Source organism: Mauremys reevesii, linkage group 16 (genome assembly GCF_016161935.1).
Source record: "Mauremys reevesii isolate NIE-2019 linkage group 16, ASM1616193v1, whole genome shotgun sequence".
Lineage (NCBI taxonomy): Eukaryota > Metazoa > Chordata > Testudines > Geoemydidae > Mauremys > Mauremys reevesii.
Window position 1 is genome coordinate 26,619,810 of NC_052638.1, and position 18,991 is coordinate 26,638,800.

General features: G+C 41.3%; 1 protein-coding gene across 9 annotated transcripts in view; it reads right to left on the reverse strand.

Moving 5' to 3' along the window:
- Window positions 1-16,177, reverse strand: part of GARRE1 (granule associated Rac and RHOG effector 1) — a 95,312-nt gene extending 79,135 nt beyond the window's left edge. Inside the window, exon 1 of one of the 9 annotated variants that reach the window (XM_039502960.1) lies at window positions 16,065-16,177. The gene's annotated coding sequence lies outside the window, so the exon portion shown is untranslated. Of the gene's footprint in view, window positions 1-2,995; window positions 3,015-4,920; window positions 4,940-15,314; window positions 15,408-16,064 lie in introns of those variants that run through there. The other 8 variants (XM_039502962.1, XM_039502959.1, XM_039502955.1 and 5 more) reach the window with 8 other exon arrangements.
- Between the last annotated feature and the right edge of the window lie 2,814 nt (window positions 16,178-18,991).

Here is an 18,991-nt window from a genome sequence, read left to right on the forward strand (position 1 = left end):
CGGTGCTGTGGGGCCTAAGGCAGGCTAGTCTCTACCTGTCCTGGCACTGCGCTGCACCCCGGAAGTGGCCAGCAGGTCCAGCTCCTAGGCGGGGGGGCCTTGGGGCTCCGCGTACTGCCCCCATCCCTAGCACCAGCTCCGCACTCTCATTGGTAGGGAATTGCAGCCAATAGGAGCTGGGGAGACAGTGCCTGTGGGCGAGAGCAGTGTGTAGAGCCTCCTGGCCCCCCTGCCTAGGAGCCAGACCTGCTGACCACTTCTAGGGCACAGCACAGTGCCAGAGATGTCAGAGGTAAGCCCATGCCCCAAATCCAAGCCCCAATCCCCTTCCCCAGCTCTGAGCCCCCCCAAACCTGGAGCCCCCTCCTGCACCCCAAACCCCTCATCCCCAGCCCCACCCCAGAGCCTGCACCCTAACTCCCTGCCCCAGGCCAGAGCCCCCTCCCTCACCCTGAACCCCTCATTTCTGGCCCCACCCCAGAACCTGCACCCCCAGTTAGAGCCCTCACCCCCTCCCACACCCAATCTCCTGCCTCAGCCCAGTGAAAGTGAGTGAGGGTAGGGGAGAGCAAGCCACCGAGGGAGGGGGAATGTAGTGAACACGCCTTGGAAAGGGAAGGGCAGGGCCTTGGGGAAGGGGTGGGGCTAGGGTGGTCAGTTTTGTGTGATTAAAAAGTTGGCAACCTTAGAGATAGGGTGGGACACAACACTCTGTCTTAGTTTTGGCTAAACGTAAAATAAAGAATTGAAACAAAGCATTCTCTTAAATAATAAAGTAGTGCTTGCAAATATAGATGTGCAACAATGTTTATACAATTCTGAAATATCAAGCAATGGGAAGAATATTCTTGCTCTGCTTTCAATTCAAGATCACAGTTACTAAACGCACCAAAAAGTATGGCTTTTTGAAAATTTTCAACAATGGAATGGTCAATTTTAGAACTTGGATACTTACACTTTTGTAAATATGATTTGGAAAATCAGATTTTAAAAGGTCAAATTTGCAACCAAAATAGATGCTATCACTTTAATATACAACATCCTCAAAAAGATTTTTTTTAACAAGTACTTCTCCCATTAGTGATAAATGGCTCATTCCATTCCCCAAGACATCCTAGCCAATGTAATGCCTCAGTGTCCAGTCAGCTAACAATGGGTTCAACAATCTCAAATGCTTTATTGAAAGTTTGTGGGGTTTGTTTGTTTTTTTTTGTTTTTTTTGTTTTTTAAGGAAGCAATCAGAATTTTTAAATGTGAAATTAGGCCTTTCAATCTCTTCCTGCCCCCAACGCTCCTGAGCATCTGCCACTTTCAATCCCTTTCAATATCAGTAGAAACTTGGCACAGTTGCTACTATACTACAGCCGAATTAATGTTAATGAAAATTTCTTCATTATTTCATCACTCTGTAACCTGCTCCATAGGCACAGGTATTTCCTCTTCTCCCACCCTTACAGAAGCACAGCATGCTTACTCCAGGAAGTAAGAAACCACAAATGAAGTTTCTGTTTCCTTCATCGTAACATTGAGCACTACTCACCAGGCCACAGAGCTAGCTAATTTTATTTATTTCTAAAATGTTTGAAAGCACACTGCTTTGAGAGACAATATATGCCTTCTTTATCAAGTATCCTATTTATAGGTGCTTTGAATTAAATGCATTAAACTTAGCAAGAAAAACGGCTAGTAAATAGAATCTGCACAGCTAAGGGAAGGAGTAACTACTTAAACCAGCTGCAAGAGAGTCAAAACTGGTTTCTGTCTCTTAAATGTAGTTGAGGTGTCCCTGCACTGGACTGTGCTGCGTAAGTCACACTCATCTCGAGTTCATGAACTTAGTTCCATTTCAACCTATCAATTTTTTCAAATTTAACTTGGCCTCTATAACAGTAGTAAAATCTTTGAATATATATAAATATATGTTCCCTTCTTTATACATCTGACTATTAAATAGAGCAAGACACTCTGGCAATGATACCCCAAGCAACTGTGTATGCTTACAGACCCTAATCCATCCCTGTGCAGAGCATGTTTCTCCCAATGACTACACTCACTGTATTCAAATATTTTACCTTCTCTTTTGCTGGAATATAGGTGAAAGTGCTAGTGACAAAACAGCAGCATAGACACAATTCATTGGCTTTGGCAGTACAGGAGCTTGGGCAGGAGGGAGAGCTCTTGCTAGTGGCAAGGGATTGTGTTTGCTACTTCTGCCACTGGCATTTTCACCTACATTCCAGCTGAGAGAAGATAAAATATTTGAAGCAGGAAGTTAAAGAATGGCTTTTTCCACCTATGTCCCAAAAGAAGCAGAGTGAAACAATTTTTTATGCAACAATTGCATTCTGCGGCTGCTTGAAGACAAATCATGCAGTGGGATTCTGCCACAGAATTAAAAGGTCTGGGAAAACATGAGTTCCCTGCCACTAGAAAGTAAATTCAGCCTCCTATTTTCACTTTACTTATTAAAACTCCTCTGTTGCTCTTTTTCCCCCACAGACAGAGGTAAAAACAAACAAAACAAACAGGCAAGCACTGATTCCCCTGCTAATGTTTCTAATGTAAAATTTACATGCCTACACTTGGACTGTGTTCCAGTATCATTGATGTCACCTTTGTAGAAATAGTGTAACTGCTGCTGCACAACCAAACAAGGTAGCACATTTATGTGGTGTAAAATTTGTGGCTTTTAAAGACTTTTCAACAATAGTAGCAGAATTTAAATCTCCCAGCTCCTGTATTTAGAAATTTAGAAACAGACAATGGAAGAAAATCCCAAACAGATTATTGTGTCTCATTCATTTATAAAATTATTTTAATAGCAGCAATTTGGAATTAAGCCATGAATGGGAGTAACAGTGATCAAAATGTTTTAGTATGACAGACCAAGAGCTTCTCTCACTCTACCACACAAACACCCTGGTTGTGTGGGAGACGAAAGAGTGCCCCTTGGATGCAGGGAAGGAAAAAGAATGAAGAAAAAAGTATCACTAACCTGCATACCAAAACCCATATAAAATGGTAGGAAATCCTCCTACAACTTCGAGTTGGTAAATTTTGCTCTGCATTTCCCAGCTAGTGTTCCAGTCCTCACTCTATCTGATTAACATACAGAAGGAGAAGCAAACATCAACAGAAAAGAGTCACCAGCAGAACAGAAACCAACAGTGTGGGAGATGCATGAGGAGCCCTGGACCCAATAGCAAAAGAGGTGATTGATTCTGAGATCTGGGATTAAAATTGGGAGGAAACCTTTAAAATCTTTCAGTGTTCATTAAAATGAGAGATAGAGAAAGGAAGAGGAAGTGCAAGTGGGAAAAAAAGAGGGGCATGGGAAAATGAGGGTGACTGGATTCAGCAAAAGAAGGGAGAAAGAAGACTGTGGATTTGGCAAGTAAAGTGAATGACAGTGGGGTTTTTTCTACCCAACTCCCTAACTAAAGACAATATTTCAAGTGAAGTCTAGGTCTCTTCTCTAAAATAAGAATTCTATGTGCCTGTTTGAGAAGCAACTCATCTGGATGGGCTGGTATAGGAGAATTTTAGAGAATGAATCAACTGTTAAAAATTTAAGCCACTGGCCTCCAGCCCTTTCTGCATCTAATCAATACAATTAGATTTAAAATTAAAATAATATTTCTAGATCCTGTACTATAACGCTGATTGAAAGTTCCTCTGCATATTGAACTGTGGTTATGTGCCGGTCATTAAATCATTTAAACTGGCAGTCACTAGTAAAATGTAGCTAGTTGGTCTGATCTAATGTGTTTCTTGTGTCTGGAAAAGAAATTCTTCCACTGACTTGTCTTGATGCCTTTCACATTGTTGGCCTTTCTTTGCCTCCAGGATTGAAGTATGTAGATTCCATTTAAGTACACATTCCTTTGTCCACATCTTGGACAAAACAGAGCATTTTTACTGGTAAGAAGTGTTACTTATCTACCTCAAACAAAAAAGTGTTTTAATAGTGCAAGAAAATAAAGTCTATACTATTAAAGTTTCTGGAAAATAGTTGTTCAGGATTGACAGAAAGCCTCATATTCTATTTAGATTTTTATACCACACCCAGTATTGTACCCTGAAAGGCTTTGCCACAATTTATCTCTGTTTTAAACTTCTCAAATGTTAAATGAAGTGTAATCCTCTAGGGTCATAACAGAATGAAATGTTAACTATTGTGACAGGGCTGGGGGGACTCCATCCAGTGTGGGGCAAGTGTGCCCCGTCTCCCTTAGGGTGTAGGTGCGGAGCGTACGTAACCTGGGTCTATGCCTCCGTACCCCGAGTCAATATACTCGCCCCTCTTAGCAGGGCAATGCAACCCAATGGCTGGAGTCAATAGATATGCCCCAGTCAGCAGGGCAGTAAGGCTTACCAGACAAAGTCAAGGGATTCGCCCCAGTCAACAGGGTAATTAGGCTCAGTGGCCAGTCAATAGATTCACCCCAGTCAGCAGGGCAGTAAGGCTTACCAGACAAAGTCAAGGGATTCGCCCCAGTCAACAGGGTAATTAGGCTCAGTGGCCAGTCAATAGATTCACCCCTGTTAGCAGGGCAGTAAGGCCTGGTGGCCAACGTCAATATGTTTGCTCCTGTCCATGAAGTAGTAAGTACTAGTGGCCACCACGCACAAAAACAGCGGGGGAGCGGCAGGGGCTTGGGTAGGGGAGCTTGGGCCCTCCCTCTGCATTGGGCCCCAGCCCAGGAGTGGCAGGAGCACATGCCACTGAGTCAGTGTGGGGGGTCCAACCAAAACACGCTGCCTCAAAATTCCAGTTCACTAACAGGGCCACAGTCTAATTCCCCTGGGCTGCTTCCTACTGTGGTTCTGGGAGTCTCTGCTGCCTCCGGGTTCCCTGGTCTGCACTGTCCCCGGCAACTCTGGACTCTGCAGGGCCTCTGTGGGTACCCTGGCGTTTACCTGAGTTGCAGCATTTCCAGCTCCCATGTCCTTGGGCTTCGGCTGATCTTTGGCTGGAGCCTGCGGCGTGCATCCTTCCTCTCCAGTGGTCAGCCCCAAATGAGCTGAGCTGCTCCCTTTTATACTAGTGCATTTGGAGCATGCCCAGTAGAGATGAGGGGACATGGCTTCCTCAGACCACAATGTAGGGATAACCCTCCCCATCCAGTGCGGGATGTGTGTGCCCCATCACAACTATGAATTGGCTATTTAGATACATTTTCTTCCCATAGCCTTCATACAAAGTCAGCTTCAACATCTCAGTAGATTTTGAAGAAAAAATGGATTTGAGAACTCCAGAAAACTTGAAGAGGGAGCAAGTGTTTTGTATAAAGGTCAGCAGGGCTTCCAACTGACCATTCTAGTCTGCCTCCAGTGAACACTGAGGCAACACAATCCATCTGGAAGAACTGGCAGAGATCAGTTTGAGAAAGAACTGCTTTTCATAATCAAAAAACAAAGAATCAGTCTTCCCATGCTACAAACTACAAGGCACCAGTGTCTGAATATTAAATATAAGGAGGGCAGTTGTTACCTAAGGAGAAGGTCTCTGAAATACTATTGTTTCTATTTACAGAATTGCTAAAATAGGCATCCAGCTATACTCTAAGTGATCTTGACATAATGAACTTGCTACACATGTATTTTTAAGTTAACCCATCATAAATTCCTTTCCTCACCCCCACCCCATCAGACAATTCCCCACTCCTACAATTTCATTTCCCTATCATTTTCAAAAGCTTGAGAAAATAAGATGAGTCTTGCAACAAGCCCTGAAGGTCATCAGATGTGGAGAGGAGGAGGGTATAAAATAAGAGACCATGGCTTCCTCATTTACTCCTTCTCCCCCATCTCTACACATGGCAGCAAGAGCATTTGAAAGACAAAGAACCATCACTGAACTGTGGGGGGGCACAGTCCTAACTGGAAGGTTTTCTAGTTTTCTAGCTTCTAGCTTTTGGGTGAGAAACCATTTTTTGCTTTCAAATCTTATTTAGCTTGGTAAAGTTTAGGAAATAGAACTGGTTACAAAAAAAATAAAAGATAAACACACAAGCTAACTTTTATGCCTTTTCACTTATAATCACATAAAATCTATCTTTCTCTAGTTAATAAACTTGTTTTTAATGTTTCATCTAAACCAGTGTGATTTCGTTGACGCGTCTGGGGAATCGCTACTCAGATTAACAAAGGCTGTGACATAATCATTTTCTTTGATAAAAATGACAAATTATTTAATGAGAGTGCTCTGTTCAGTAGAGTGCTAGAGAGTGAAAGATGCACATTTCTGGGGTGTGAGGCTGGGCTAAGAATTTCTGAACGTCACCCTGTGTCTATTCATGAGTGGCTGGGAGAGCATTCATGTAACTTTGCTGGATATGCCTTTGCATGCGAATGGCTGAGAATGAACAGAGCCTGGAGGGGTTTGCTGTTTACTAGAAAAGAATTGTAAAAAGTATTCCGGGCTGGAGAATTAAGGGGACACTGCTGTTCAATAGTGCAGCTTGTACAATCAGTAAAACCCTTGCTAGTGTAGATGCAATTATACTGCCATAAAAGTGCCCTATACTTGTATAGCTTACTCCTCTTCCTGTACAGGTATACACATCAATTTATACCTGTATAATGCACCTTTATGCAATATAACTGCATCTTTACTAGTGAGAGTTGTACTCCTTTAACTATATTGGTATAGTGAATGCTGTGCAACTTTCAGATGTACACAAAGCCTCACTCTGTAGCCTACCATAACTACTTGTATTTTCTCATGTTTATCATGTAAGTTAACAGGGACAACAAAAGGAGACCAGTACAGCAGATACACAATTTTCTCACTCCAAAACAAAGTAAGAGGAGGCAATCAGGTGGACAAGACACATTTACTTCCCAGAGAAAAAAGAAACTTTTGAAAAACAAATGCCCTGTGTCTGCTAAAGCACTTCAAAACAGAATATGGATTTACTACTTCCTGTTGACAGTTATGTTTTAAAATATTAAAATTTAAATACTGTATTTAATTATGTGTGTCTATGTAGAATCTTCTTCTTTGTAATTTTACATCAATGGCTTGGAAAAAATTTATGTTTTCTAAGTCCCCATAAGTCACGTGTATTACCTTTCATTAGTATTGCATTTGTAACTGCAACAGCTTTTACAAATAAAGTTTGTTTGTTTGTTTCTAAGAAACTGGCAAGCAAAATGTCAGTGGCAACAAAAATGTAACAGTAAAGAGAGCAGCAGCTAATGGATGGTTGCAATCTAGACTAAAAAACATAATTAATTAGTATACAACTTCCCCCCATACACAAAAAGAAGTTTGGCTTTTAACATGAAACAACTGTGGCAACATCGTCTCCCAGTCAGACCAGCATCAGACAGACTGGCCCTCTCTGTATCAGTGGTTCTCAGACTTGTAGTCCATTAAGAGCTTTTTGGTGAGACATAGATAAGAAGATTTCAAAACATAAGGGAACGCAGATCCATAAGAGGATCTCTCTTCCATCAAGTTGCCCGCAAAATGAGAATTCACTACTCTAAACTAAAAACAATGAGTAGGAGGGTGGGAAGAGGGGACTTTATGGAGAACTCCACATTTTTGCATACCAACGGCTGAAGTGGTGAGCAAAGTCACCAACAAAAGAAACTTAAAACTGGCAAGATTTCACACCTTTGTATTGTACTTAAACAATCAAATGAAGCAGCACTGCCACATGCTAATTTAAAGATGTGTGCACAGAAATGGACTAGCATAGCTTTATTTAAAGTATTTGAAAATGCATTAACTTGCCATAAAAATCAAGCTCTAGAACTGACACACTGCCATTTCCAAGATCCAAATTCTGTTTAACCGATTAATAGATTTCAAAGCCAGAAGGGACCTGCATGTTGCAGTCCATTACATTTCACCCATTTATCTACGTATTGATCCAAGTAACTTATGTTTGACTAAAGCATACCTTCCAGAAGGGCATCCAGAGTTGACCTGAAGTCATGAAGAGATTTCTAGGCCTAGTCTTTAAACATCAGGTCAGAAGGAGCTCAGAATGTGCACTCCTGAGGTGGCAGGAACACCTCGTGTTGTTCAAACAACCACCCTTACAATCTGAAGGGAACCCATCCAGCCCTCAGCTGAAAATATGGTCACCGTGGTATGGAGAGATGAGTGAAGTAAAGAGAGCCTCTGGTACCTCTCTAAGAGATGTGCAGAGGATACATAATTAGAGGGTGAATCACATTCTAGTAAACAGTTATCTAACTGACCACATGCATAGCTTAATCAAATGTCATAAAAATATAAACCATTCCAGAAAATGAATTGGAAAAAAAATTCTTCAAAGGAAAAAATACACTGTCTTTTCCCAAAATGATCTCACTAAATCTTGTGTGTTGACTACAGATTTACTCTATCATACCTATCCGTCACCACAAAAATGTGACATTCCTATACAAAAACAAAATATGTATCATTAGTGGTTTTGAACAGATTTCACATCCAGTAACATCTGCAGAGCAATAGATTTCACTTAACCAGACCTAAATCTTTTTAACCACAAAACCAAGCAATAGATTAATTTCAAAATAGCACAGGTCAAATGTACTACCTTTCCACAATGATAAAAATAATAACTGCTTATGAACAAAGATTACCATACTAGATTACTTCCTGCCCCCAAATCCCTAAATTGCTATTTCACTCTGAAGACTAAATATGATACGAAAAAAATTAGACATTCTACTTAGTATTGGTAATATGAATTAGAAGACACGCAAGAGCTTCCAAATTGATTCATGCTAAATTCAAATCTACTTCAACTTTTAAATTATGTTTCATAATTTTGTACCAAGTTTGCTAATTACCCAATTTTTGTTTTGTTTTGTTTTTGTTTTTAAACAATTGACTCTTTCTATACAGTCATACCCCACTTTGGGCCCGAAACTGAGTCAAAGTGCTGAATCTGACATTATGATTTGTTGTCCTGGAAATGATTGGAATGTTTAAATAAACAGGATAAAAACTGAATAACTCATGAGGATGATTTTAGTTGTCTACAAGGAACTGAATTAAGGTAGCAGAGAATTGTATACGTTATGAGGTTTTACATCAAAAATGTAAAAGTCAACAAGTACTTGTTTACATGAAAATAATCTAGGTAATAATGGTATTTCCCTCCGTGGAAAAGAAATTGATTTTTACAGAATCAGCATATCACCAAGCTCTATTGTGTGCAGGTCTTACATAGCAGTTAACATGGAGATTTGGGGAAAGGATTGCTGTGAATGTATTAAAATAAGTGTAAGTTTTTATCTTTGCCTAAAGGGGGACACTATTTTTAGAGTGTTAAATTAATCTTTCCGCACCGTATTAAGGAACTTGCCTATGTTGCCTGTTTGTAAAGGTCTGCTTCTTATAAAGAAGCAACAAAATGGCTCACATAAGCTTATGGCTACTTAAAAAGTAGCAAAAGTTGCTGCTTGTCCAAATGGTTCATCATAATTCCAACCAACATACTTTTGATCATAGGCAGTAGATAATTTATCCTGAAGCCATGAAACAAGCAGTCATCTTTTTGGACCATGAAGATGAAGGGGATTAGAGACCTCAGAAATTCAGCCACAGGTTTTCAAGGAACATGTGATCTGGACACTGAGGGGTTTTGCCTTATTTCTCTCTGGAGGATACTTTCATGCTTTTTTACTCTCTGCCTATATCCTTTCTGAGACCATATCTGCAGGATCTACAATCTGTATTGATGGAGCAGGAGCTTGCCTAACTCAAGAAGAAAAATCCCACAAAGCCACTGATCTGATATTGCACACTGCAGGTCTGGGCCTGCTTCAGAGGAATTTGCCTTCATCCCAGGAAGTCTTGGGAAATTCTTGATACCATCCAAAACCACAGGCAGCACCAGGGTAATATGCTCACAGTGAGATACCCTACCTAACAAGCATGAACCACATTCTCTGCCAGCTTTGGTTTCGGAATGGATTCGAGATACAGTGCACTGGAATAATTTAACTAAAGTGACTGTAGCATGAATCATAGTAGCGAGGTCCTCATTGAAAAGAAAAAGGTCACAATGGGTCTTTTTACCCTCCTCCTAACTTTTGGCCATCTGATGAAAACTTTAATATTCCATGACTCCCTTTAAAAAGTCCACCCTGAAACTCAGCATGTTAGAACAGAACATTAAAGGGGCACATCATTTTGATAAGAGAAAGACAAGCTTCCCTTACGACATGTTTGGAAAAGATTTAAACAAAAGCAGGATTCTGCTCTTCTATTTCCACATTATACCAAAATGTTTAAGATTCAACCAACCCCCAGGGAATATTATTTAATCACACTGTATCACTTCATGCTGGGCATTGAGCACAATCCTGATTTACAAAGCAAAAGTAATTACTACAGCGCTGGAATTGGAAGTTCAATCAACATTCTTCTACCCAAAAAACAGCTAATGTGTTTAAAAAGTTTTAGTTAAAAATCTCCACTATATTGTCAGGAAAGAACAAAAACAACATAGCCAAGACCTGAAAAAAAATTCAAGGAGAGCCTGTTTTGGTCCTAAATTATCCGAATTCTCCATATAATCTGTATTCTCTAGATGTGTTTACAAAATGGAGGAAGATTAGAATTACACAAATAGCACAGTGAAAAGTGACCAGAGGAAATGGTGAAAAACTTAGGGAAAGACAGTTATACTTATCCAAAAACCACTAGAAAAATCCAACAAGCAAGTGAAAAAGCAAGAAACAAAAGATGGCAGGGGAGGATTATGTCCCTATTCCAAGACAATAAAAATGTTGCTAAGATTTAGCTAACATTAAAATACTTACCACTAATTTCAGAGGGAAATACTACCTTAAAAGAATGATTTAGTTTTAAAAAGTAATTAGAAAGACAAGAAAAGGTTACAATTTAAGAGTACATTTTAGCACATCTTTCCAATGAGTCATCTTAAAAAGTTTCCTTGTACATTTTTGCTATTATGTAAAGTATTATTAGTATGAATGGGCATACCCTAAGCTTACAGGAAAAAGGTGAAAGTAAACATTTTAAGAGCACCAAACAGATACAAAGAATTCTTCAAAACATTTTTAAATAAATACAGTATTAGGCAAAAAGAGATATTTTCAGCAAATGCTATGTTCCCTTTTGTGGACTTCCCTTAGCACGGACAGATTTTTTATTTCTCCTTCTCCAAACATAAGCCGTAGTACATCACATCTCATTTAGCTGAAGGTACACATCCACAACTGCTCAATTCAGTTTGTAATTAGATGTACTACTGGATTCCTCACTGATATTAAGCTCTCATATAGCTGCATCTGTGAGCTATCATCTCATACTAGTTACAAGATTCCATCCCACCCTGATGATTTCCAATATTTTAAATCCAATATTTTAAAAAGTCTGATAAAAAAATGTTCACTATGCCTTCTATAAAGATACATATTAAAAAAAAAAACAAAACAAACAAACAAAGAACATCCTACCAAAACAAGACAATGCACACACTTTTTCCTTTGGGGAGATAAAGGAATAAAAACATGTGACAGATGTTAGTCACGTCACTTAATGCAATATTGGATGGCAGTCAGATAATATAAGTGATGAGCGCAGCATACGAACCTATATAGAATAGAATCTAAAATTCAAACATACTGACTACACCATCTTTGTTGTTTTAATCAGTGCAGTTTAACAGATGCTTATTCTGATAAGCAATCTCATGTGTCACCTGATTGCAGCCTGTGTACCAGCTTGAAAATCTCTGTCCTACAGCATAACAAATCTTGTTTAGAGTGTTAGAAGTCCTACATTGGGCCTGTTATTCCCACCCCATATACACAGATACTAATCTTTTATTCCTATATACAGATTTTAGCAGTTCTTCAGCAACACACACATTAGTCCATATGCCTCTTTATGGCCTTCTCTTTCCATTCTTTCACTTCTGAACACACTCCCTAGATATCTCCTGTTCTCATTCTCCTTCTCCTCTCTCTTTTTCTATCCTAAGGCTGCTGCAATCCAGGACTTTGGAAGCCCACAACTTGCACTGTGCAAGGTTTTATAACCTTGAAACAACTGCACATAATAGGATATTCACCCCAATTTTTCTTAGACTACTCAAAGCATCAGTTCTTACTGAAGAAAAAAGAATAAAACAAAAAACTCATATAGCTAAGCCAAGCCATTTCTTAGATATGACAATACAAAACACTGTTTGAAAATGTTCCCAAGAAGTGGAAATACCTCATTTTTAAACACCAAGACATCGTGTCCAATTTGCTTCAAATTTCACAGAAAAATTCAAATCTGATAAATTGCATGTGGACATTTAAGATGGATTGGTTTAGTTTTGGCAAAGTCAGAGCGGGTGGTCAAAAAGAACTCCCCAGAAAGACAGAGACTAGCATCTCTCAACAATGATTCAAACATCACTTGGCATTTGTGGACAGAAGCATTGTGCACATATTTTTTCTACTAGTCGCTTTAGAAAAATAAGGCAATTGGTAAAGAGTCTCTTATAACATAAGGCTATTAAAATGCATTTCTATACTCATCCAATCATGAAATTATCCGAAAGTATACAAACAACAGAAGATTAAAAAACAAAGGACCAATAAAACAAGGCAATTGTTAACTTCTTGTGAACCTGGAGAACACCTCCATCTGGCAAATTCTACAATGGCTAAACTTATACTAAGCAGAGTTTTTGAGTTTATACAGCACTGTCTGCAATCTAGACATACCATCTTGTTCTGCAAAAGCTGATGTTATCACAAGCTAGATTTTGTAAAGTCTAATCAGGTCAGTTGCCCTCTGAACCAGCCCCAGCATGTTGTTTTGTAATGGAGTTAAACATGCTGCTGTAAAAGTCATCTTTCAGATGAGACATAAAACCAAGGTCCTGACCCCCCTGTGTAGTTATTAATGGTCTCCTGACACTCTTCATAAAAGCTGGGGTAGGGTCCTGGCTAACATCTAACTCTAGTAATAACATTCTACTTACCTATGATTACCCCTGCAGTTACAATGAGAAGATACTCTCCACTTCCTGTTCTAAACTGTCATGTAGTATTGTTGTTCATTGTTAAAGAGTTCCACATTTCATCTGAGAGCTGCTTTCAGGGGTGCATTAATTTATCTGAGCGTATAGTTTGTTAAGTACTTAGAGACCCTTTGGAATAAAAGGAGCTTTACATATGTGAGATAGTATTAGTAATGATAAGGTGTAGGTCTTAGGGACAGGAAAGCACACTATCATCCCATAATCTGCTGTCAGTAACAGTATTCCAGGTGCCATCATTATACCCCTCCCACTGCACCAAGAACCACCATGAAAAATGAACTTTCAAGTCTTCTGCCACATTGCTTTGGGGTGGCAATTTCCCCACATGAGCAACTATATGGATCATATTTTTCCATAGGACATCATATTTTATCAGAGACAAGGGACACTACAGAAAGATACAATCACTACAACCCGTAAAGGGATGCGTACACATGCATCTACCTTACAGGACAGGACAATGTGTTTCCCTTAGTTTTGCAAAAGAGGAAAATTGATGATTATAGAGGTGCATTGAGTGGGAAGGAAGAAAAGGTGGTTAAGAATGATGGACATTGGGGAAAAAGTGAAAGAAAAGAGGGCTGGAGTGTAGTGAGACCAGAAGAGAAAAGGATAAGGAAGATTAGAAGAACATGGCATAAGGCAGTGGCTCTCTACCTTTCCAGACAACTTTACCCTTTTCAGGAGTGTGATTTGTCATGCATACCCCCAGGGCTGGCTCCAGGCACCAGCCCAGCAAGCAGATGCTTGGGGCGGCCAAGGGGAGGGGGCGGCACGTTGGGCTCTTCGGCAGCAATTCAGAAGCTGGTCCTTCACTCCAAGAGGGACCGAGGGACCCACTGCCGAATTGCTGCCAAAGAAGAAAGCGGCGCGGTGGAACTGCCGCCAATCGCAATCGCGGCTTCTTTTTTTTTCCCCCGCCGCTTGGGGTGGCAAAAACCCTGGAGTCAGCCCTGCGTACCCCCAAGTTTCACCTCATTTAAAAACTGGTTGTTTACAAAATCAGACATAAAAATACAAAAGTGTCACCGCACACTATTACTGAAAAGTTGCTTACTTTCTCATTTTTGCCATATAATTATAAAATAAATCAATTGGAATATAAATATTGTACTTACATCTCAGAGTATAGTATATAGAGCAGTATAAACAAGTCATTGTATGAAATTTTAGTTTGTACTGACTTCAGTAGTGCTTTTTGTATAGCTTGTTGTAAAATTAGGCAAATATCTAGATGAGTTGTTGTACCCCCTGGAACATCTCTGTGTACCCCCGCAAGGATACACGTATCCCTGGTTGAGAACCATTGATATAAGGCATTAAGGAAGGTTGCAGGTGAGTAAACAAATGGTTTCAGCATGTAAATTTAGAATTTTTTAAAAATACAGCTTATATCAGTTATTTAAGCATTACTTTGGGATTATTTAACAACTGACCAAAACTTCTGAACCTCAAAAAAAAGGTTTTGGCTAACCATATATTATTTCTAATTTTCCTCACACCTGTGCACGTCCTGGTTCTGAATCAGAAATAACAAAATATCAGTAGGAAAGGTTGATGTCTCAGTATTTCTGGCCTTACCAGAAGTACCGGAAAATACACAGGAAAGCATGTTCCTTAACTGTCTACCATTCATTTATATCACACCCATGACCAGAATATCCAAACATCTACAGATGCAAAGTTCCTCTAGAAAAAATAAATAAAAAAATAAAAAAATAATAAAATAAGGGCTGGTTCATACTTGTGACTAGGATGTAAAAGAGTCTCAACATATAAATGTAACATATAGTTGTTGGTTTAGATCTAGATATATTACCAATTCTTCATTTAAAGTACATAACTACCACACAACAAGACTTTCTCAAACTGACACATCTGAGTGAGGGAAACTGAAAAGGCACCATTAACACACTAGATCCAAAATCTTAAATCATGAATAAAACTCATGCAAGTCGATATAAATTTAGCAAGCTACAACAGTCAGTACTGAAATATTGTTATAGGTACTTCAGAAAAGCTTTAGCTACACATAATGAGTTATTAATGTATTTAGAATTTTGCTGCTCATAAGAGACATAGCTCCTTTCTGTGATTAAAGACAGCACCAGCTAGTACCATACAAAATAATATAATGTAAGACACTGACTAAAACTGCAGTCAGCAGAGTGGTCACAATTTCACTCCTTTTTACGTGTACAAGGCTGGAGATAAGAGGGTTTATAAACCCATAGAAGGCTGGTGCCTGCATGAGCTAAGAATCCCTCTGCCTACATTGTTCTGTATCATGTTTTCCCCTCTCTCGGGGAGGCTGACTCCAGTGAGTGAGATCAGAGAAGGCCTCTCTAGAGCCTGGCAGCGGCAGCTCTCACATTCACTCACTCTCACAGAGAGTATTTCAGGGCGGGTCACTATTTAGCAGGAAGGTGCACTGGAATTCCCGCAGGCGCAGTCTCTGCCGGTTTCACCCGAAACTCTCACACGCAGGTCACCAGCCGTGGGGTGTGTGTGTGTGTGGGGGGGGGTGTATATGGCGCCCTGGCCCCTTCGCTGCACCCCAATCCCCCCTCTTCCCTCCCCGCACCCGCAAGGGGGCCGGCCATCAGCACCCCCCCTCTGACGGAGGGGCTCAACCCACAGGGGCCCTGGGGCGTTCCAGCCTCTCCCCAGGGGCTTCCCCTGCCCGGCGCTACCTCCCGAGGGGCTTCCCCTAACCTCCCAGCCCCTCCGGAGAGTCTCCTCACAGCCCCCCATAGGCGCCCCTTCCCAGCCAGGGGGCGCCCCGCCACCCCCCCCGGGCGATTACTCCCTTAAGGGGCTCTCCCCTCATGGCCGGGGGGCGGGGGTTAATGCTGCCCTGCCCCTGCCATCCCCAGGTCTCGCGCCCCACCAAGGCCCCCGCCAGCCGAGCCGTGGGGCTGCTGCCTCCCCCGGGAGCCGCCGCCGCTGCGGGAGGCGGGAAGGAGACAGCTAAGCCCGCGGGCCGGGCCCGGACCAGGGAGGACGGGCGTACCGCTCGCTCACCTGCCTGCCTGCCTCGGCCAGTCACCCCCTCACGGCACAGCACGGCCAGCAGCCCCGCTCTGTGTACTCCGGAAACGGCGGCTCCTCAGCCGGGCGCCGGGGGGAGGGACCAGGCAGAGCGGGGCGGGGAAGAGCCGGGGAGTGACAGGGGTGGGGAGGGGAAGAGAAAGGGGGGCCGGGGCTGTGGGGAGATGGGGAAGCCAGCAAGGGCGCAGAGAGGGGAGATGGGGCTAATGGGAGGAGAGGAAGAAATGAGGAGTCAGGGTGGGGGGAGAGGGGAAAGCACAGAGGCTGGGAAGGGGGAGTCTAGCTTCATCCCCCTCTCCTATCTCTCCCCCAATCTTTCTCCTTTCCAACACCTCTTTCCCGCTCCCCCTAGCTCTTTCCATCTCCTCAGGAGAGGGCACTATGGGACCGGCCTGACCAGAGAGTGCACCCAGTTAAGCACCCCATGCAGAGCCCCCTGAAGTGTCCAGGCCTTAGAGTATTGTACTGAAGTGTCCAGAGAACAGAGTGGATGCTGCAGTGATGTCCCAGGAGAAGAATGAATTCGAGAAATGAACTTCAAAGGCACTTTAGGAGAAACAGGTGATGTGGGGAAGCTTAGGTTGTTAAAACTCAATATAGAAGGAGAGGCGGGAAAGAAATTAGTGAATATATTGTAGCTGCATAAGCCATTAATGAGATTTGCTGCTTTGATATGTAATAGTTAAGTTGGACGAGTTTCCTTCCTTAGTGCAGAAATTATTATTATTTTATGGTGGAGGTCTTTAACTATTCCTGTCCACAATTTTGTTAAAAAGGTTGACTAAAAGAACATGATAAAATTCAACATCATTGTTAAATTATATTAGACTGGAATTAGAGAACTTTCAGTGCAGCATATCTGCAAAGTGCTTTCTCACCAGTCACTTATGATGTATTTACTAGTGGTTTTATGCACTCTTCAGGAAATGTTTGAAGTGTGGTGTCTTCAGGGCAGGAGTTTAAACAAATTTATTAACACACAATTTGGATATTGCTGTAGAGTTCATGTCTGTACAGGAACCTTGGTTGCAGAAAGTAATGGATTTTCAAATCCAGGAATACTCCTTTGTAGGGAAAGTAGGATTAATGAAGGGGGAGGAGTAATGTGTTGGGGTTTTTTTTAAATGATATGGGGTATTAATTTGGAAAGTGAACAGGAGTGTAATGCAGTCACAGAATAGGCAGGTGGAAGTTGGATTAAAAAGTAACATTTATGTAGTCCTAGTAGAGTAGTTTAAGAACTCTTAGCCTGGGGAGAGCCAAATGTTTTGATCCAAGGGCCTAAAAGTTTGATGGGCTTTCATTAACTCAGAACAAACTCTCAAATGAATGTTTTGGAGAAGATAGTAGCAGAACAAAATTAGCAGCAGAAATTGATGTAAATTCTTGTTAATCAGAACCCTGTAGGAAGCCTGGTAGAAATCCCTAGAGCCACTTGCTTCTCAACAATTGATGGAGGCTGAAGGACTGAGCTTCTAATAAGACCTTGCTGTGCCCTTTTCACATGTTCCATATCTGCCTCTTGCTAGTAAATTTAGTCTTCAAACTAGTAGGTCTCTTGGGAAATTTTCAAGTTCTATGACCATGGAGTGGGCCAGATGCAATCAGGGAAGAGATGTCTGGAGCACAGCTGGCTACGTCACCACAGTGGGCAGTCGGGAAGCACAATGGTCCTTGTGGCATTATTCCTTTTACTGGAGGGGTGGAAGAATGAGGCTTCTACTTTGTTTTAAACAAAATGTGGGTACAGAGAAGGGAGATTGAGGAGTGAGTTAGAAAAGAGAAGCTGGGGTTTGAGAGATTTGTGTTGGGAAGGAAGGAGAGACAGACGCTATAGGGAAGAAGATAGAGAACAAATATAAGAAAAGAAAGAGGACTAGATAGAGTGAGAATGAGAAGAAGGAAAAGACATTTGAAGCAATGCAAGAAAAGATACACAATACCCATGTTAGAAAGAAAAAGTGGAGTGAAGCCAGAAAGGGATAGAAGCTATTGTAAAGGCATGGAGCGAGGGCATCAAATACATTTTCAGAATGTACTAAATACAAAGGTGATTGACAGTCTTACTGTTGAGAATACAAAGACTTGTATTCCTTTATATTGCAAGGGGTTGTGGGTTTGGGGGGCATGGCAGTGTTTTTCACCTGACTAGTTGGCTTTGTCCTTTGAATAGTAGGTGTCAGGTAAATTTTTTAAGCCCTGCTGTAATAAAATATTAAAAATACAAGCGTGAGAAAGAAGAGGTAGAAAGAAAGGCCCCTTACTGACAAGGACAAGCAATACTGGATGAAAAATAAAAAAACGTGTTGGTATGTAACTCATTGGATGATGAGCCTTGAAGTTTGGTATAAATTTACAGGATTGAGTAAGAGATAATATTTCTGGGATTTTTTGCCTCTGCTTTTTTGCTTCTTATATGTTAAGATGATTTAGGTCTTGATCCTTCCAGTACTTTAGAACTTCAGTAAAAACAACAAGGAGTCCGGTGGCACCTTAAAGACTAACTTCTTCATCTGAGGTTTTTTACCCACGAAAGCTTATGCCCAAATAAATCAGTTAGTCTTTAAGGTGCCACTGGACTCCTTGTTGTTTTTGCGGATACAGACTAACACAGCTGCCCGCTGAGACTTAGAACTTCAATAGGACTAGTCATGTGTAAAGGGAAGGGTAGTAGAGATGTCCTGGAAGCCAAATTTAGGCTGCTAGGGAAGAGACTGAAATCAAGGACCTCTATGGTGGCATTCTCAGAAATGCTCCCAGTTCCATGCGCAGGGCCAGGTAGGCAGGCAGAGCTTCAGAGTCTCAATGTGTGGATGAGACGATGGTGTAGAGAGGAGGGGTTTATGTTCATTAGGAACTGGGGAAACTTCTGGGATGGGGGGAGCCTATACAGGAGAAAT